This window comes from Ornithorhynchus anatinus, chromosome 3 (assembly GCF_004115215.2).
Source record: "Ornithorhynchus anatinus isolate Pmale09 chromosome 3, mOrnAna1.pri.v4, whole genome shotgun sequence".
In the NCBI taxonomy this organism is placed as follows: Eukaryota; Metazoa; Chordata; class Mammalia; order Monotremata; family Ornithorhynchidae; genus Ornithorhynchus; species Ornithorhynchus anatinus.
Genome location: NC_041730.1, coordinates 111,272,303 through 111,294,342, shown reverse-complemented (window position 1 = coordinate 111,294,342; position 22,040 = coordinate 111,272,303). Strand labels below are relative to the sequence as shown.

At 45.5% G+C, this 22,040-nt stretch overlaps 1 non-coding gene across 1 annotated transcript; it reads left to right on the top strand.

Moving 5' to 3' along the window:
- Positions 1-15,647: 15,647 nt before the first annotated feature.
- LOC114810418 lies at positions 15,648-15,785 on the top strand. Its single transcript, XR_003758118.1, has one exon. It is a non-coding gene; the product is annotated as a small nucleolar RNA SNORA7 (small nucleolar RNA).
- Positions 15,786-22,040: the final 6,255 nt, after the last annotated feature.

The window sequence follows — 22,040 nt, the reverse complement described above, 5'->3', positions numbered from 1 at the left end:
GCTCTTTCCACTAAGCCACGCTGCTTCTCTAAGGCCTGGGAGTCAGAAGGTCATGAGTTCTAATCCCAGCTCTACCACGTGTCTGCTGAGTGACTTTGGGCAAGTCATTACACTTCTCTGGACTTCAATTCCCTCATCTGTAAAATGGGGATTGAGACTGTGAGCCCCACGTGGGACAGGGACTGTGTGCAACCCGATTTGCTTGTATCTACCCCAGCGCTCAGTACAGTGTCTGGCACATAGTAAGTGCTTAACACATGCCGTAATTATCATTACTATTTTTCAATTGTATTTATTCAATGTGATTACATACAACAATAAACAGTGACATTCCCTGCCCACAACAGCTAGCATACTTGTATATATGCTGCATATCCATTTATTTATTTGATATTTATTTGACATTTGGGATCATGGTCTCAGGGAGGGGGGTGGAAGGGCATGGCTGGGGGCTCAGAGTGTTTCATTCATTTATTCATTCTATCGTATTTACTGAGTGCTGACTGTGTGCAGATCACTGTACTAAGCGCTCGAGATAGTACAACAGTAAACAGACATTCCCTGCCCACAGTAGGTTTACAGTCTAGGTGAGGAGAGCAAGGGGAGACAGGCACCCTGGCTAATAGTGAGCAATCACTTTAACCTTCCAAACATCACCTGAAATGACTTCACATTACTGTGGAAGAAAAACTAGGCAGACTCTGAGACTAGTCGCTTGTTAGCACTATTAGCACTTCTTCTAGGACTATTAGGGAAGGGACATTGACGAGCAGTTTCCCCTGCTAGTCAAGGCCCACTCAACTCTAATTAATCCAGAACTTCTTTAAATAGGGTTGATAGACCATCTAATTTCATCAAAGAGTAAAAACAGGATAAATACATTAGGATAGGGAGCAATAACTTCTCGGGACGGGGTTTCCCCATCCAGCCCCTGAAGCATGGCGGAGTGGGGAGAGCATAGGCCTGGGAGGCAGAAGGTCGTGGCTCTAAACCTGGCTCTGCTACTTGTCTGCTCTGTGACCTTAAGCGAGTCACTTCACCTCTCTGGGCCTCAGTTACCTCATCTGTTAAATGGGGATTGAGATTGTGAGCCCCACGTGGGACAGCAACTGCGTCCAACCCAAATTGCTTGTATCCACCTCAACGCGTAGTACAGTGCCTGGCACGTAATAAGTGCTTAACAGATATCATAATTATTAGTATTATTCTGATTATTCTCCAGGTGATCAAATCCCACTGAACAGTAGGACCAGGGCTGCTGATTAGCTCAAGAGAGTGGCTTCATCTTGCTTTCAGCTCCTCGTTTCAAGAACAGAGAACAGATGTGGTGTGAAGTGCTTGCTATGGTAATCAAGCACACCCAAAGGCGATCAAGCAGGCCTAGAGCTGAAAGGGCTTGGAGGAAGGAGGGGCAGTGCAGGACCTTGGCCACTGTGCTTCCATAACATCCAATCGTCAGCATAAGCATAGTGCTCTGCACATAGTAAGCGCTCAATAAATACTACTGAATGAAGCATAAAATCATCAGTTTAAGACATTGTTGATTTTGAGAAGGAGGGTAGTCTAGTGGATGTTTGTTGATGATGACGATGGTATTTGTTAAGCGCTTACTATGTGCAAAGCACTGTTCTAAGCGCTGGGGGGGATACAAGGCGATCAGATTGTCCCTCGTGGGGCTCACAGTCTTAATCCCCATTTTACACATGAGAGAACTGAGGCACAGAGAAGTGAAGTGACTTTTGTCTGTCTCCCCCATTTAGACTGTGAGCCCGTCGTTGGGCAGGGATTGTCTCTGTTGTCGAATTGTCCATTCCAAGTGTTTATTTTGCTGCTCTGCACATAGTAAGCGCTCAATAAATCCAATTGAATGAATGAATACATGATAGAGCACAGGCCTGGGAATGGACCTGGATTCTAAACCCGACTTGACCACTTGATTGCTGTGTGACCTCAGGTAAGTCACTTAACTTCTCTGTGCCTTGGTTACCTCATCTGTAAAATGGGAATTAAGACTGTGAGCCCCTTGGGGGATGGGGACTCTGTCCATCCTGATTTAATAGTAATAATGATAGTATTTGTTAAGCACTTACTATGTGCCAAGCACTGTTCTAAGCACCAGGGCAGTTACAAGGTAATCAGGTTGTCCCACGTGGGGCTCACAGTCTTAATCCCCATTTTACAGATGAGGTAACTGAGGCACAGAGAAGTTAAGTGACTGGCTCAGAGTCACACAGCAGACAAGTGGTAGAACAGGATTAGAACCCATATCCTCTGACTCCCAAGCCCGGGCTCTTTCCACTAAGCCACGCTGCTTTGCCTGTCTACTTGTTTTTTGTTGTTGTTGTCTATCTCCCCCTTCTAAACTGTTGGTAGGGATTCTATCTGTTGCTGAATTGTACTTTCCAAGCGCTTAGTACAGTGCTCTGCACACAGTAGAGAAGCAGCGAGGCTCAGTGGAAAGACCCCGGGCTTGGGAGTCAGAGGTCATGGGTTCTAATCCTGGCTCCGCCATTTGTCAGCTGTGTGACTTTGGGCAAGTCACTTAAGTTCTCTGTGCCTCAGTGACCTCATCTGTAAAATGGGGATCAAGACTGGGAGCCTCATGTGGGACAACCTGATCATTCAATAATATTTATTGAGCGCTAACTCTGTGCAGAGCACTGTACTAAGCGCTTGGAATGGACAAATCGGCAACAGATAGAGACAATCCCTGACCATTGACGGGTTTACGGTCTAATCACGGGCTTACCTTGTAACCATCCCCGCAACAGCGCTTAGAACAGTGTTTTGCCACGGGACAACTTGATCACCTTGTAACCCCTCCTCCAGAGCGCTTAGAACAGTGTTTTGCACGTAGTAAGAGAAGCAGCATGGCTCAGTGGAAAGAGCAAGGGCTTTGGAGTCAGAGGTCATTGGTTTGAATCCCCGCTCTACCCCTTGTCAGCTGTGTGACTGTGGGCGAGTCACTTGACTTCTCTGGGCCTCAGTTCCCTCATCTGTAAAATGGGGATGAAGACTGTGAGCCTCACGTGGGACAACCTGATTACCCTGTATCTCCCCCAGCGCTTAGAACAGTGCTCGGCCCATAGTAAGCGCTTAACAAATGCCAACAAATACAAAAATTAAATACCAACGTTATTATTATTATTGGCCCCCCTGTTCCTGACTGTGAGCCCGTCCTTGGTCAGGGATTGTCTCTATCTGTTACCGAGTTGTCCATTCCAAGCGCTTAGTCCAGTGCTCTGCACATAGTAAGCGCTCAGTAAATGCGACTGAATGAATGAATGAATATGACGAGTGAAGGAATGAATGAATTGCGCCGATGGGGCCGCATTGCTGAAAAAGTGACAGCAGGTGGCGCTGCAGTGCTTCGTGTTCTTTTTCTTACCTCCAAAACTTGGAAAGTCCAATTTAATAATAATAATAATGTTGGTATTTGTTAAGCGCTTACTATGTGCCGAGCACTGTTCTAAGCGCTGGGGTAGACACAGGGGAATCAGGATGTCCCACGTGGGGCTCACAGTCTTAATTCCCATTTTACAGATGAGATAACTGAGGCACAGAGAAGTTAAGTGACTTGCCCACAGTCATACAGCTGGCAAGTGGCAGAGCTGGGATTTGAACTCATGAACTCTGACTCCAAAGCCCGTGCTCTTTCCACAGAGCCACACTGCTTCTCTGGAATTTACTCATTCCTTCATTCAATAGTATTTATTGAGCACTTAGTATGTGCAGATCACTGTACTAAGCGCTTGGAATGGAGAAATCGGCAACAGATAGAGACAGTCCATGCCCATTGACGGGCTCACAGTCTAATTTACGTGTTTACTTGAGAGGACCGGGCCGGTGGGGCCAATGATTAAAGGGGAAATAAATCATCGGCTCTCCATTTCTCACCCTTTGCAGGGGACGGGGATGCTGCCACAAGAGAAGCAGCGTGGCTCATTGGAAAGAACCGGCGCTTGGGAATCAGAGGTCATGTGTTCTAATCCCGCCTCTGCCACTTGGCAGCTGGGTGACTTTGGGCAAGTCACTTCTCTGGGCCTCAGTTATCTCATCTGTAACATGGGGATTAATAATAATAATGTTGATATTTGTTAAGCATTTACTGTGTGCAGAGCACTGTTCTAAGCGCTGGTGTAGATACAGGGTAATCAGGTTGTCCCACATGAGGTGCACAGTCTTTAATCCCCATTTAACAGAGGAGGTAACTGAGGCACAGAGAAGTGAAGTGACTTGCCCACAGTCACACAGCTGACAAGTGGCGGAGCCGGGATTCAACCCATGCATGATCTTGGACTCCTAAGCCCCGGCTCTTTCCACTGAGCCACCCTGCTTCTGTGAGCCCCACGTGGGACAGCCCGATCACCTTGTATCCTCAGTGCTTAGAACAGTGTTTTGCACATAGTAAGCACTTAACGAATACCATTATTATTATTATTATTACAAGGTCAGCCCAGACTTGCTCTCCAGAGTTGCCCCCATTCTCCTTTTTTTTTTTTAATAGTGCTTATTAAGCACTCATTAAGCATTTAAGTATCAGGTGTTGCACTATGTGCTGAGGTAATAATAATAATAATATTTGTTAAGCATTTACTAGGTGCCAGGTACTGTTCTAAGTGCTGGGATAGGGGCAAGATAATCAGGTTGGACACAGTCCCTGTCCCACATGGGACACGATGTTAATCCCCATTTTACAAGTGAGGTAACTGAGGCACAGACAAGTGAAGTGACTTGCCCTAAGTCACACAGCAGCAAAGTAGCAGACTCAAGATTAGAACTCAGGTCCTTGAGACTCCCAGGCTCGTGCTCTTTCCACTAGGCCGTGAACAGGATAATCAGTTTGGATGTAGTCCCTGTCCATACGGGGCTCACAGGCTGGAATCCAACTGGAATCTTTTGGGGAGTCTTGGGAGAGGTCTTGGGAGAGCTACACTGAGTCCTTTCCCTCCTCTCCATTCAACAGCTCTGATCCATCGAGCCCAAAGCTGTTGTCTCTCACTTTCACCTTCATTTTCCCCCAACCGACATGGCCCAAACTCCCTCTACTCGTACTTTGACTTGGGAGACTGTCCTGGGCTCCCCCGTGAGCTAGCAGGAAACACAGCTGTAAGACAAACAAGAAAGCATGAAGCCCAGCAGTTAGAAGCACTACCTAAGAAACAGTGTGGCCGAATGGCTAGAGCAAGGACCTAGGAGTCAGAAGGACCTGGGTTCTAATCCTGCTCCGACTCCCCCTTCTCTTCTCCTTTCACACTCCCTCTCTTGGGGAGCTCATCTGCTCCCTTGACTTCAATTCCCACCTCTCTGTGGATGCCTTTCAATCAACCAGAGAAGCAGTGTGGCTTAGTGGATAGAACATGGGCTGAGGAGTCGGTAGGACCCGGGTTCTAATTCCAGTCTCTGCCACTTGCCTGCTGTATTAAACCATTTCACTTCTCTGTGCCTCAGTTACCTCATCAGTAAAATAGGGATTAAGACCGTGAGCCCCATGTGGGACATGGATTGTGTGTGTCCCAAGCTGATTGGGTATCTACCCCAGTGCTTAATAAAAATGCTTGGCACATAGTAAGCGCTTCACAAATACCATTAAAAAATAAACCTGCTCTAGAACTTTCCAAGAGGCTCTTAATAGGCAAGAAAGTACCAACTTTTATGCTCCCAAATGTTTAGTACAGTGATCTGCATACAGTAAGCACTCATTAAATTCATTCAATAGTATGAATTACTAAGTGCAGAGCACTGTACTAAGCACTTGGAACAAATCGGCAACAGATAGAGACAGTCAATAAATGCCACTGATTGGTCTCTGAAAGCAAGTGAGCAGCTCAAAAATCCCCCTGAGGCCTTGAGGTTGGGGGGTCAAAATACTCATAAGGCTCCCAACTAATTCGGGGTTATATGCAAAACAGGCCTTTCCACAGCTACCTCTGAATGGCCCAGGTGACTCACTTAAACCATCCAAGATAGCAGGGGAGAGGGGAAGTCGATTGTTCTCATGAAAATCAAAGCAGTATTATCATCCCAGGAGAAAGAAGATGACAGAAGGGTATGCATTTTCACTTTTTTTAGTATAAAGTTAATGTTGGTTCTTGGAATATTCTCTAGGGAAGCACTCCTCCCCACCAGAGGGTGAGGGGAAGTTGAGAACTATCCCCCCAAAGTAATCCCCCAAAAAGGAAAACAGTTGTTGCACTCTGGGCAAAAAATAGTCACCAGCCTCTGGGGGAAGGAATGCCCACACCATCCCCTGGTAGCCAAAAGGGAGAAAGAGAAAGGAGGGCTGGGTGGGAGTAAAGTGGAAAGAAAAAGGTGGGGGGTGGGCAGGCAAATAAAGAAATCTGAGAGCAATGTGAGGCAGGTGGAGAAGGAAAACTGGATGGATTAGGGTGAGGAGAAGACAAGTGGGGGAAAGGGGAAGAGGGAAAGGAGATGAAACTGGATTACAAAAAGATTAGGTATCAGGGCCAATTCTGGGAGGGATCAGCTGAGTCAGGAGTTGGAAACAGCTTTCTTTATTTCCATTCCCTCCCGAAAGGACTCCAGCCTACCCACCAGCTGCTAACAGTGAAGAGAACTCTTATCAAATTACACTCCAGGTTCTATTTCCCACTTCGCTGGGTTGATGTAGTATTCATTCATTCAATCGCATTTATTAAGTGCTTACTCTGTGCAGAGCACAGTACTAAACTTGGGAAGTAGAATTCAGCAAAAGATAGAGACAATCACTGCCCACAAATGGCTCACAGTCTGGGGACGGGAGGGGTCGATAATAATACTTGTTAAGCACTTACTATGTGCTTAGGACTGTTCATCTCATTAACAAAATAAATAGGGTCAGGAAGATATATACAGTTGAGCGGAGATATATACATGAGAGTTGTAGTCTGATGTCTTAGAGAAGCAGTGTGGCTCAGTGGAAAGAGCCTGGGCTTTGGAGTCAGAGGTCATGAGTTCGAATCCCAGCTCTGCCACTTGTCAACTGTGTGACTGTGGGCAAGTCACTTAACTTCTCTGTGCCTCAGTTCCCTCACCTGTAAAATGGGGATGAAGACTGTGAGCCCCACGTGGGACAACCTGAATCCCCTGTGTCTACCCCAGCGTTTAGAACAGTGCTCTGCACATAGTAAGCGCTTAACAAATACCAACATTATTATTATTATTATTATTATATGTGGGGAGAGAGGCTAGGGGAAGAGTTTGAGCAAAGTCAGAGGGCCAGAGGCTGGAGAGTGGAGGTTTGACAAGAAGATTGGATTGGGAGAAAGGAAGACTGAGATGGAGAATAGCAGGTAAAGAGAAGAGGTAGGTAAGGCGAGTCCAGATGGTGGGCGCGTGGGAGTGGCGGGAAAGGGAGGGCTTGCCCTTTTGCCCTTTTCCCCCACGGGGATTTGATAAAGATTTAGTTATTGATAGTTACAACGCTTGATGCATTTGGGATCTCAGTGGCCAGGGGGACAAAACTTTGACCTCTGCTCCATCTGGCGGAGTGTCCACCAGAATTAAGAGAGAGAGCAGACACGGCTCGAGCTCTCTCTCTTGGGTGGTAGATGACGAAGACCGATGGTTATGAGAAACAGTGTGGCTCAGAGGAAAGAGTACGGGCTCGGGAGTCAGAGGTCGTCTCTGCCACTTATCAGCTGTGTGACTTCAGGCAAGTCACTTAACTTCTCTGGGCCTCAGTTACCTCATCTGTAAAAAGGGGATTAAGACTGTGAGCCCCATGTGGACAGCATAATTACCCTGTATCTACCCAGCGCTTAGAACAGTGCTTGGCATATAGTAAATGCTTAACAAATACCAAAATTAACATTACTATTATGGTTCGGAGTGGAGAAAGTATTTATCTCCCGAACCCTTTGGCATAAGGTAAGGGAATGGAGACTTCTGGATGGCATGCCCTTCACTTTTCCCACATTTGGAACCCTTCAAAGAGGATAGTCACTGGTCTAGTTGAGAGATGAAGCCACACATTGATTCCAGAAAAGATTAATTCTTTATGCTGAAAAGTAGCCAGGACAATGGAATCCTAGCAGGATTCTGGCTATGGAGAGTAAAAGAATGTTCTTTCTGAGACGACAGTCGAACCGCTTTGGCTTTTCAGTACCTGATTTTGTGTTTGTGTGTTTTTGTGCCTATGTGTGTAGGAAGTGGGAAGGTTCGGGTCAGTACTGCCTAGACGCCTTCATGGTCTTAACTTCTCTGTGCCTCAGTTACCTCATCTGTAAAGTGGGGATTAAGACTGTGAGCCCCACGTGGGACAACCTGATTACCTTGTATCTACCCTAGAGCTTAGAACGGTGCTTGGCACATAGTAAGAGCTTAACAAATACCATCATTATTATCATTATTATGGACCTAAATTTGTCTTCCTCTTGCTTCCTACCACCAGTTATGTATACTTCTTAAGCTGCTGTCCGTGTCCCGCTGCAGACTTTTACCCTATATATTTCCCTTTTGCTCTTTATACAGGGAGTTGGAAATGGCTGGCAGTGCATTTCTGGTTTCATTGCAAGATTCTCTCGATCCTAATGCCACTCGCATCAAGCCAGCTCGGTGATATCCGCTCACATTGTGCCCCCAGGACTGATTGGCATCTCACAAGAGTTCCCCACTCACTGTTTTCATTTGCTCTTGCACATGAATCTTCATGCCATTCGACCATTGCAAAATTGCTGGCAAGTGTATACATATGATGGTGCTTCTAATTCCTTATAAAAATCCCCAGTTTGTGAGAAGATGACACTTCCATGAGGAGCCTGTCCAGATTTGTGAAGCAGAGACGCAGCATGGTATAGTGGCTAGACTGTGGGCCTGGGAGGCAGAAGATCATGGGTTCTCAACCTGGCTCTGCTACTTGTCTGCTGTGTGACTTGAAACAAGTTATTTCACTTCTCTGGCCCTCAGTTGCCTCATCTGTAAAATGGAGATTGAGACTGTGAGCCCCACTTGGGACAGGGACTGTGTTCAACCTGATTTGCTTATATCTACCCCAGAGCTTAGTACAGTGTCTGCCACATAGTAAGTGCTGAGCAAATATCACAACTATTCATGGACCTGAACCAGTCCACCATTTTTTTTACTGCCCCTTTAAAAATGAGGCACTCCAAGTCTTTGAAGCCTTCTGGTCCAATTCCAGTCTTCTTCACTCTCATGTCTGCTTCCAGCAGATTCCCCCCATCACTTCCTCCAAATATCCAAGTCTAGGCAGGTGGTTGGCAAGGAGGTGGGAGAGAAGAAGGGGCAAAAAGGAGATGGGAGACAGAAGAGAGGGAGAATATGAGAGAGAGAGAAAGAGAGACAGAAATGGACTTTAATTCCAGTTACGGACATCCAAATTCTGCCCATTTTTAAAGTACTTACTTCAGGTCAAGCAATGTTTTAAGTGCTGGAGTAGGTAATCAATCATTCAATCAATCATATTTACTGAATGCTTACTGTGTACAGAGCACTGTATTAAGTGTTTGGGAGAGTGCACTATAGAAACAGAATTGATAAACAAATTCCTTCCTCACAGTGAGCTTACATACAGTTTAGTCAGGTTGGATACAGTCCCTGTCACAGGTGGGGCTTACAAACTAAGTAGGAGGGAGTAAGATTTAATCCCCATTTTACAGATGAGGTATCCAAGGCCCAGAAAAGTGAAACAAATTGTCCGAGGTCACATGGCAGACAAATAATAATGTTGGTATTTGTTAAGCGCTTACTATGTGCAGAGCACAGTTCTAAGCGCTGGGGTAGATATAGGGTGATCAGGTTGTCCCACGTGAGGCTCACAGTTGATCCCCATTTTACATATGAGGTAACTGAGGCACAGAGAAGTTAAGTGACTTGCCCACAGTCACAAATGGCAGATCCAGGATTAGAACCTAGGTCCTCTGACATCTAGACCCATGCTCTTGCCACTGAGCCACGTTGCTTCTTCCCTGGTATACAAAGTTTTTGTATAAATTCATATGCTGCTCACTGTTTCTTCAGCTCTGCTTAGTACAAATACTTAATACAGTGCAACTATGCCTGCCCTATCAAGAGTAGTAGGGAAAAGTAGCATGAGGGTATTTGTTAAGCACTTACCATGTGTCAAGCACTGTTCCAAGCACTGGGGTAGAGACAAGTTAATCAGATTGAACACCATCCAAGTCCCACATGGGATTCACAGTCTTAATCCCCATTTTACAGATGAGGTAACTGAGGCAGGGAGAAGTGAAGTGATTTGCCCAGAGTCACCCAGCAGACAAGCGGCAGAACGGTGATTTTGAACCCAGGTCCTTCTGACCCCCAGGCTTATGCTCTATCCACTAGGCCACGCTGCTTCTCTATCATTACCATCATCATTCTCTATCATTACTATCATTATCCTCCCTGATTTTTATTTAGCGCTTACTCGGCAGAGCACTGTACTAAATGTTTGATGGAGTGCGTTAGAGTAAATTCTAGGCGTAAGTACAAAAGGATGACATAAGAAAAGATGAAAAGAAATCTCAAATGACAAGGGTGATGATAAATAGTACCATCACAGGCATGCAGCAGTGGCACAGTGCAGAATGAGTGCAGAGAAGCAGCACGGTGTAGTGGATAGAGCACGGGCCCGGAAGTCAGAAGGTCATGGGTTCTAATCCCAGCTCCTCCACTTGTCTGCTGTGTGACCCTGAGCAAGTCACTTCACTTCTCTGGGACTCAGTTACCTCATCTGTAAAAAGGGGATGGAGACTGTGAGCCCCATGTGGGACAGGGACTGTGTCCAATCCGATTTGCTTGGAGCCAGTACAGTGCCTGGCACATAGTAAGCACTTAACAAATACCACAATTATTACTATTATTAATGAAGGACAGTTACAAGTTTTTTGGGGAAGAGAAAAAACATGGGGTAAGCAGTGCGGCCTAGTAGAAGGATCACAGGAGTGAGAGTCAAGAGACTCTGAGTTTTATTTCCAGCTCTGACACTTCCCCTCTCTGTGATCTTAGCCTAGTCACTAACCTTCTTCGGGCCTCAGTTTCTTCATCTGTAAAGTGGGGATTCAATACCTATTCTCCCTCCTACTTAGTGTGTGACCCCATAGGGGACAGAAACTGTGTCCAATTTGATTATCTTGAATCTACCCCAGAGCTTGGCACACAATAAAGACTAACCAATACCCTAAATATTATTGAGAAACAATATGGCGGAGTGGATAGAGCATAGGCCTGGGAATCAGATCATTCAATTATATTTATTGCATGATTACTGTGTGGGCAAAGCGCTGCATTAAGCACTTGGGAGAGTACAATATAACAACAAGCAGACATATTCCCCACCCACAACGAACTTACATTCTAAAGGGGGGTGGGGATAGACATTAATATAAATAAATGAATAAAGTACTGATATATACAGACATATACATACATGCCGTGGGGATGGGAGGGAGGATGAATGAAGGGAGCAAGTCAGGGAGACGCAGAAGGGAGTGGGAGAAGAGGAGAGGAGGGCTTAGTCGGGGAAGGCTTCTTGGAGACTCATTCATTCAATAGTATTTATTGAGCACTTACTATGTGCAGAGCACTGTACTAAGCGCTTGGAATGTGCAAATCGGTAACAGATAGAGACAGTCCCTTACAGTCTAATCAGATGTGCCTTCAATAAGGCTGTGAAGTCGGGGAGAGCAATTATCTATCTGATATAAGGAGGGAGACCATTCCAAGGCCAGAGGTAGGGTGTGGGCCAGAAGTCGGTGGCGAGATAGATGAGATCGAGGTACAACGAGAAGGTTAGTATTAGAGGAAAGAAGTGTGCGGGCTGGGTTGTAGTGGGAGAGTAGTGAGGTGGGGTAGGAGGAGGCAAGGGGATTAAGTGCTTTAAAGCCAGTGGTGAGGAGTTTTCGTTTGATGAGGAGGTGGATGGACAACCACTGGAGTTTCTTGAGCTGTGGGGAAACACGGTCTGAACGTTTTTGAAGGAAAATGTTGCAGGAGGCAAAATGGAGTATGGACTGGAGTGGGGAGAGACAGGAGGCAGGGAGGTCAGCAAGGAGGCTGATACAATAATCAAGGCGGGATAGGATAAATGCTGGCATTAATAAGGTAGGAGTTTGGATGGAGCGGAAGGGGAGGATTTGGGCGATGTTGTGAAGGTAGACCTGACAAGATTTAGTGATGACTTGAAAACGTGGGTTGAACGAGAGAGAGGAGTCAAGGATAATGTCAAGATTATGGGTTTGTGAGACAGGAAGGATTGTGGTGATGGGAAAGTGAGCAGGAGGGTAAGCGGGTTTGGGTGGGAAGATAAGAAGTTCTGTTTGAGCCATATTAAGTTTGAGGTGACAGGAGGACATCCAAGTAGAGATGTCTTGAAGGCCGGAAGAAATGCTAGACTGCAGTGAGGGAGAGAGATCAGGGCCGGAGAAATAGTCGATCAGGGTGTCATCAACATAGAGGTGGTAGTTGAAGCCATGTGAGTGAATGGGTTTTCCAAGGGAGTGGGTGTAGACGGAACGGACCCAGAACTGAACGTAATAGGCGATTAACAAATACCATGAAAAATAATAGTACCAAGGTTGTGGGCTTTAGAGAAGAGGGGGATGGTGGTGTGGTCAACTATGATGGGAAATTTAGGTAGAGGAGGGCATGCCGGAGCAAAGATGGGAATGAAGACTGTGAGCTCTTGGGAGAGTACAATAATTAATGTGGGACGTGGATGGTGTCCAACCTAATCAGTTTGTATCTATCTCAGAGCTTAGTGCAGTGCCTGGCATATAGTAAGTTAAACGCTTACTATGTGCAGAGCACTGTTCTAAGCGCTGGGGTAGACACAGGGGAATCAGATTGTCCCACGTGGGGCTCACAGTCTTAATCCCCATTTTACAGACGAGGTAACTGAGGCACAGAGAAGTTGTGAAGTTGCCCACAGTCACACAGCTGACAAGTGGCAGAGCCAGGATTCGAACCCCTGAACTCTGACTCCAAAGTCCGTGCTCTTTCCACTGAGCCACGCTGCTTCTGACTCATCAGGAAGAGTCAGTCAATCACTTTTTGTTTTTTGTTTTATGATATTTCTTAAGTGCTTACTGTGTGCCAAACACTTTTCTAAGCAGTGGGGTGGGTACACTTTAATTAAGGGCAGACGCAGTCCCTGTTCCAAATGGGGCTCACAGTCTAAACAGGAGGGAGAACAGGCATTAAATACCCATTTTACAGTAGAGGAAACTGAGGCACAGAGAAGTGAAGTGATTCTCCCAAAGTCACATAGCAAGCAATTGGCAGAGTCAGAATCAAAACCCAGGTCTTCTGACTCCCAGACTGGAGCTCTTTCTACTAGGGTCACGCTGCTTCTAATTGCATTTACTGAGTGGTTACCATGTGTCGAGCACTGGTTTAGGTGCTCAGGAGGACATAATGCAGTAGAGTGGATAAACACTATTTCTGCCTTTAGGAGCTTACAGCATATTTTATTTCGAAAGCAAAAGTCCACTACCTTATCGGAGAACTTTTCTGATTCATTAAGAATATATCATTTTAGCTCTAGTGCTAATCTAGAGTTGATTGAGTAAACAATTCTAGGTCATTTGGGTAAAAAGTAGAAGCAGCATGGCTCAGTGGCAAGAGCCCGGGCTTTGGAGTCAGAAGTCAGGGGTTCGAATCCCCACTCTGCCACTTGTCAGCTGTGTGACTGTGGGCAAGTCACTTCACTTCCTCTGTGTCTCAGTTCCCTCATCTGTAAAATGGGGATTAAGACTGTGAGCCCCACGTGGGACAACCTGATTCCCCTGTGTCTCCCCCAGCGCTTAGAACAGTGCTCTGCACATAGTAAGCGCTTAACAAATACCAACATTATTAAAAAGTGGGTAACCAATCAGGCACCAATCCCTCATTTGTTGCATTGTTTGTATTAGAAAATTAATTTTGGCTTACAGCATTTTGATTTTGATGTGTATATATCTATAATTCTATTTATTCATATTGATGCTATTGATGCCTGTTTACTTGTTTTGATGTCTGTCTCCCCCCTTCTAGACTGAGAGCCCATTCTGGGCAGGGATTGTCTCTCTCTCTGTTGCCGAACTGTACTTTCCAAGCCCTTAATACAGTGCTCTGCACACAGTAAGTGCTCAATAAATACGATTGAATGAATGAATGATTCAAGGTGGAGTTTTCAGGAACAGATTGTGTGGTAACTCCAATGACTCCCTGGATAGCGGTCTGCATTAGCAGCAGCAGTAGTCATATTTATTAAGCACCTACTGGGTGCAGAGATCTATACTAAGTGCTGGGAAAGAATACACAGGTGGGAATTGGAAAAGGGCCCTGTCCCTCGGGCGTCTCAAGATCAAACAATAAAAAGAGGGAGGGGGCTGTTGGCAGATACATAAGGAGAGGCACAGCCAACTATTATGGCAACACAAAGACAAAACCAAAGATCCATATTATAACAATAATAATAGCAACTAGGTTATTTGTATTGTATTTGGGAAGCAGCGTGGCTCAGTGGAAAGAGCCCAGGCTTTGGAATCAGAGGTCATGGGTTCGAATCCCAGTTCCACCACTTGTCAGCTGTGTGACTGTGGGCAAGTCACTTCACTTCTCTGGGCCTCAGTTCACTCATCTGTAAAATGGGGATGAAGACTGAGAGCCTCACGTGGGACGACCTGATTACCTTGTACCTACCCCAGCGCTTAGAACAGTGCTCTGCACATAGTAAGCGCTTAACAAATACCAACATTATTATTATTATTATTATTATTATTTTTAACTGCTTACTATGTGTCAGGTACTACTCTTTGACCCATTTATTTAGCTATTACCAGACCACCAAGTAGAAACGGGGACTATCTATGTTTTAAAAATTAACTATTCTTCCTACTAGAGATTGTAATGTTAGGTGGCTAGAGAAACAGACTTTCAGGCTCTTTGGGGCTCAGAGGTTTTTTTGTTTGTTTGTTTAGTGAAAAGAACTCAGGAGTCCTCTCAGAGTCAGAGGACCTGGGTTCTGTCTTTATTAATTAATTAATGTTGGTATTTGTTAAGCACTTACTATGTGCCGAGCACTGTTCTAAGCGCCGGGGTATACAGGGTAATCAGGTTGTCCCACGTGAGGCTCACAGTCTTAATCCCCATTTTACAGATGAAGTAACTGAGGCACAGAGAAGATAAGTGACTTGCCCACAGTCACACAGCTGACAAGTGGAGGATCTGGATTCGAACCCATGACCTCTGACTCCCAAACCCGTGCTCTTTCCACTGAGCCACACTGCTTCTCTTTATGTTGCCACAATGTTTTGTTTAGCCTCTCCTTAAGCATCTGCAGATGATACTGACAGTAGAGGAATGGAATTTCTAAACACTGTAGGTGCTCAGATGAATCTGTCGTACATAATGATATATTATAATATTTCTGGCATTTGTTAAGTGCTTACTATGTGTCAAACACTGTTCTAAGCACCGGGATTGGTACATGTTAATTAGATCGGACACAGTCCCTGATGTTGGTGATGATCACTGAATCAATCCTATTTATTGACTGCGTACTGTGTGCAGAGCACTGTACTAAATGCTTGAAAGAGCACAACATGATAGAGTTGGTAGACATGTTCCCTGCCTTCAACAAGCTTACAGTCTAGAGGGGGATACAGACATTAATATGAAGCAATTTATGGATATGTACATAAAAGTTTCCCCTCTCAGGATCGCACCTGGAGAGTTTCCAGTATTCTACCAGGTTTCGACTACGGGAGGGAGGCCAAGCAGAGGCAGACCCATTCCATTCCCGGCTTGGGCAGTGGCTAGCGAATGGACGGCAATCTGCTACAAGTCAAAACTCACCCGTGCTGGGCAGCAGCGACATGGGAGAGGGTCGAGGGTGGAGACTCAAGTTTACTGTGTGGAAGAAGGCAATGGTAAACCACTTCCGTATTTTCACCAAGAAAACTCTATGGATTCACCATCAGAACGATCGCAGATGGAGGTGGGGCGTTCTGGGAGAGATAATAATAATAATGTTGGTATTTGTTAAGCGCTTACTATGTACAGAGCACTGTTCTAAGCGCTGGGGGAGATACAGGGTAATCAGGTCGTCCCACTTGAGGCTCACAGTTAATCCCCATTTTACAGATGAGGTCACTGAGGCACGGAGAAGTGAAGTGACTTGCCGACAGTCACACAGCTGACAAGTGGCAGAGCTGGGAGTCGAGCCCATGACGTGTCTATGGAGTCGCTATGGGTCGGAGACGACTCCGCAGCATAAGACAAGACGAGACATATATGCTGTGGGGCTGAGGGAGAGGTGAATAAAGGGAGTAAATCAGGGTGACCCAGAAGAGAGTGGGGGAAGAGGAAAAGAGGGTTTAGTCAGGGAAGGCCTCTTGGAGGGGATATGCTTTCTATAAATCTTGGAAGGCAAGGAGAGTGATAGTTGTGGGATATGAAAAGAGAGGGCACTGCAGGCCAGAGGCAGAACGTGGGCGAGAGGTTGTCAGAGAGATAGACAAGATCGAGGTATGGTGGCACTGGGTTGGCATTGGGTTGTTCATGGGTTCGAAACCCGACTCTGCACTTGTCAGCTGTGTGACTGTGGGCAAGTCACTTAACTTCTCTGTGCCTCAGTTCCCTCATCTGTAAAATGGGGATTAACTGTGAGTCTCACGTGGGACGATCTGATTACCCTGTATCTCCCCCGGCGCTTAGAACAGTGCTCTGCACATAGTAAGCGCTTAACAAATACCAACATTATTATTATTAGAGGAGCGACGTGTGGGGGCCGGGGGGTAATAGGAGAGTAACAAAGTGAGGTAGGAGGGGGCAAGGTGATTGAGTGTTTTAAACGATGATGATGGTGATGATGATGATGAAGAGTGACAGAGGCAACCACTTATGTACAACATTTTGGCCCACATGCAGGAGTAGCTCCCGATGGGCACTGCTCTGTGTTTTGAGCAACATAGCCCTGTGAAATGAAGGGGAGGGCCGCCTTCAGGGTGGCAGACAGCAACTGAACATAAGCAAATCCAATCAGGCCTGGGAGTCAGAAGCACTTGGGTTCTAATCCCACCTCCAACACATATCTGCAGTGTGACCTTGGACAAGTCACTTAACCTCTCTGGGCTCGTTACCTAATTTAGAAAATGAAGATTAAGCATACGAGCCCACTGTGGGACAGGAACGGTTCCAATCTGATTAACTTGTATCTACCCCAGTGCTCACAACAGTGCTTGGCACATAGTAAGTGCTTAACAGGTACCATAATTATTATTAATTATGATTATGGTTTAATTATTAGTATTATTCGATTCAGCTTTGTGCCAGCTGGACCTTGTGCATAAGGTTGGGACTCCCAAGCCCTGTGATGTCGGTCGGGGTGTGCGGGGCTCTAGCTGGCTCTTTGTTCCCTGGGGGTCAGGGACCACCCCCAACCCGCAACGCTTCACTGAGAAGAGCACGTTCCCCCGGCTGGGGGGAAGAACTGGACTCAGTGACTGCTGACGTTGCAGGCCACCTAGTAGCCTTAGTGAGTGGACTTTGCTTGGTTCCCGCTAGCACACTTTCAGAAAACAGGAGACGTAAACTTCCGACACTCTAGCCGCCCCACCGCGGCACAAGGTCTGCAAATAGCACTCGTTTTATCGTCTAAAACTGGCCTTGGACTTAGAGGTAAAAATACAAATTACACAACCTTCCGGTTACATTTGTGGATGTCTGTTAAAATAAATACACTTAGCATATAGGTCTTGGGTGTTTTGAGAGAACTGGAAGGGGTAGTGAAAAATTTGATGTAACAATTTCCACAAAATACAAATTGTTAACTCTATGGTGTTTCCAGGGACAATGTATGGATCTGAAAACTGAACAGTGAAAAAACAGGATAGAAAGAACATGATTCTTTTGAAACGTGGTGTTGGAGAAGGCTTTCCCGAGTACCGAGGACTGCCCCAAAAGCAAACAAATGGATTTTGGAGCAAATTAAACCAAAATGATCTTTGGAAGGCCAAATGACTCCACTTGGATTAGCATATTTTGGACACATCATCAGGAAGACTAATTCTCTGGAGAAGACACTAATGCGAGGAAAAGTCCAGGGAAAACGTGGAAGAGGCAGACCGGCAGCTAGATGGATAGAGACCGTAATAACCATAACGGAAGACCCGTTAGAAAGGTTGCAGATTATGGCAGAGGACACGTAGTTTGAAGAAAATATATCCATGAAGTCGCTATGAATGGGAAACAACTCGTCGGCACTTAATAATAATAATAATAATTAAGTGAAAAATTGTATAAGAAATGTCAGGGCCACTAAATAATAGCTATATTTTATGGAGTAAAAGAAAGAGATAAAGACAGGGATACACAGCCACACAAAGAGAAAAAAGTAGGAGACAAAAATATAGACATTGTTATACATGGCCACAGAGAGAGACACCTAGTAATCATAATAACAATTATTGAGCACTCTCGGGGTGCATTGCATTGTGCTACGTGCTTGGCAAGTTTCAAACAAGCAAGCGACACACTTCCTGTCCACATAGAGCTTACACTCCAACAAAGGAAGATATCAGAGCATTCACAAATTGGAGTAATCAAAATAAATAATCGAATGTAAATTGGAAAGGTGTGTGTGTGTGAGAGAGAGAGCTGAGGATGACTCTGAGTAAGCATTATAAGTGCTGGATTTGGCTAATGAAATTTATCTGATTTGGGATTCTGGGAACAGGGATGAAATATTGGTGAAAGTGGTCTTTCAGAAGGACTTTGAATATACATGAATATATATGCGTATATATATGTATATGTATATATAAGGGCTGTGGGGCTAAAGGTGGAGTGAATAAAAAACAAAAATTCAAGTGCAAGGGCAATGAAGAAGGGAAAGGGAGCAAGGGAAATGAAGGCTTAGTCAGGGAAGGCCTATTGGAGGAGAAGTTCTAATAAATCTTTCCAAGTGGGGAGAGTGATGGTCTGTCAAATATGAAAGAGAAGGGAGTTCCATGCCAGAGCCAGGTCATGGGTGAGGGATCAGCGACGAGAAAGATGAGATCGAGGTAGAGTGAGGAGGTTGGTGTTAGGGAACGAAGGGAACGTGCTGGGTTGTAGGAGGAGATCAGATTGCGAGCTCCTCGAAGGATAGCTTACGGGTCTAATTCCTACCTGTGTACTTCCTTCCAATATTTCATGTAGTGCTCTGTGCTACTAGGATTCATGAAGTGTTTACTATGTGCAGAGCACTGTACTAAAAGCTGGGAGAGAATACACAGACAGAAATTAGGCATGGTCCCTGTCTCTCAGGGAACAGGATCTGCAGTGTTAATAATAATAATAATGTTGGTATTTGTTAAGTGCTTACTATGTGCTGAGCACTGTTCTAAGCGCTGGGGTAGACACAGGGGAATCAGGCTGTCCCACGTGGGGCTCACAGTCTTAATCCCCATTTTACAGATGAGATAACTGAGGCACCGAGAAGTTAAGTGACTTGCCCAAAGTCACACAGCTGACAAGTGGCCGAGCCGGGATTCGAACCCATGACCTCTGACTCCAAAGCCCGTGCTCTTTCCACTGAGCCACGCTTTGTTGCGGAGAGGCTACAAGGCAGGCGGCGAGGAGGAGTGAGGGAGAGGTTTCAGGGTGGAACTTCCCTTCTGTAAAACTCCATCGTCCTACCAAGCTTCCAGTTAATTGCCCTGAGCTCTGCACCCCCATCTAGGGTCAACCTTCTTTCCAAATTACACCTCTAGCAAAGCAAATGACCCCTTGACCCATATATTTAGCTATTACCACACCACCAAATAGAAATGGGGACTATCTATATTTTAAAAATTAACTAGTCTTCCCACTAGAGACTGTAATATTAGATCGCTGGAGGAACAGACTTTAAGGCTCCTTGGAGCTCAGGGATTTTTCGTTTTGTTTTTTAACGATATTTAAGGGCTAAATGTGTGCCAGGCACTATAATAATAACAATGATGGTATTTGTTAAGTGCTTACCATGTGCCAAACGCTGTTCTAAGCACTGGGGTAGATACAAGGTAATCAGGTTGTCCCCTGTAGGGCTCACAGTTTCAGTCCCCATTTCACAGATGAGGGAATTGAGGCACAGAGAAGTGAAATGATTTGCCCAAAGTCACACAGCTGACAAGTGGAAGAGTCTGGATTAGAACCCACGACCTCTGACTCCCAAGCCCAGGCTCTTTTCACTAAGCCCCACTGTTTCTTACAGCACTATACAACACTATACTAAGTGCTGGGGTTGATACAAGTTAATGAGGTTGGATACAGCCCCGTCCCACTCGGAGCTCACAGTCTTAATCCCCATTTTACAGAAGAGGTAACTGAGGCCCAGAGAAGTGAAGTGACTCACCCGAGGTCCCATTGACAAGCGGCAGAACCATGATTAGAACCCAGGTCCCCTGACTCCGAGACCCGGGCTCTTTCCACTAGGCTCTGCTGCTTCTCATACAATTTCAATGCACTCCTTCAGCCACCAATCTTCCGGGGCTTTATGGAAGTCTCACGTTGTGGCCCGGGTTTGGGAGTCAGAGGTCATGGGTTCTAATCATGACTCCGCCACTTGTCAGCTGTGTGACTTTGGGCAAGTCACTCGGCTTCTCTGTGCCTCAGTTATCTCATCTGTAAAATGGGGATCAAGACTGTGAGCCCCAAGTGGGTCAACCTTATTACCTTCTATCTACCCCAGCGTTTAGAACAGTGCTTGGGACATAGTAAATGCTTAATGAATGCCATCATTATTATTTACTACAATTACTCTCATTACTATTACTATCACTACTGCTACTGTTTATAGAACATCTTCGGAAGTGTAAGCCGTTGGACTAGGAAAGAAAAGTGTGCGCTCTGGGGGTGGCCACTCACTTTAGCCCACACCTGGCATCCCTTCTCTTTGGGCTCAACACACTCCTCCCTCCTTCTTTCCCATCACTAAATACCTTTTTAATTGCTAATCCTTTTAATTTTAAATTTTAATTAAATTTAATTTTTAAATTTAATTTTAATTTTTAATTGGAGAGCCGCTTGTAGGTGTGAAGCGGGCTGAAGGGTTATTTGTGACCTACTGCCCACCTCTGTACACTCCTCGTCACGGTCCCCTGTTTGTGCCTGTCCTGCCGTCGACACACAAGGGGCACAAGGGAGAGGAGATTTCAGGATGGAACTTTGAGGGAAGCAGCATGACCTAGTGTATAGAGCACAGGCTTGGGAGGACTTTGGCTTCTAATCCTGGCCCCGCCATGTAATAATAACTATAACTGTACTTGTTAAGCACTTCCTATGTGCCAAGAACTGTTCTAAGCACTGGGATAGAGGCAAGTCAATCAGGCCCTGTCCCACATGGGGCTTACACTCTTCATCCCCATTTTACAGATGAGGGAACTGAGGAACAGAGAGGTGAAGTGAATTGCCCAAGATGACAGAGCAGACAAGTGGCAGAAGCAGGATTAGAACCCAGGTCCTTCTGACCCCTAGGCCCGTGATCTATCCACTAAACCGTGTCTGCTGTGTCATCTTGGGCAAGTCACCTAACTTTTCCAAGCTTCAGTTAACACATCTTTAAAATGGGATTAAGACTGTGAGCCCCATATCGGGCAAGTACTGTGTCCAACCTGATCAGCTTGTACCTACCTTAATTAATAATAATGTTGGTATTTGCCAAGTGCTTACTATGTGCTAAGCACTATTCTAAGCCCTGGGGTAGATACAAGGTAATCAGATTGTCCCATATAGGTCTCACAGTAACTCAATTCTTAGTACAGTGCCTGGCACATAGTGATTGTTTAACAAATACCATAAAAAAGCCCCCAAATACCCCCAAAACCTTCCCTTTTGCCATCTCTCCAAGCTTCTGCTTAATTTTGCCGAGCTCCGTACCCCCTCCTAGGATCAACTTTGTTTCCAAATAGCATCTTCAGCAAAGCTAACAACTCTTTGACCGCTATATTTACTTATTACCAGACCACAAGCAGAAATGGGGACTATTTGTTTTTTTTAAAAATTAACTTTTCTTCCTACCCAGCATTTGTTTCTGGGTCAGTGCTATTACCCCCCTTTTCCCACTCCTCCCTATCCTG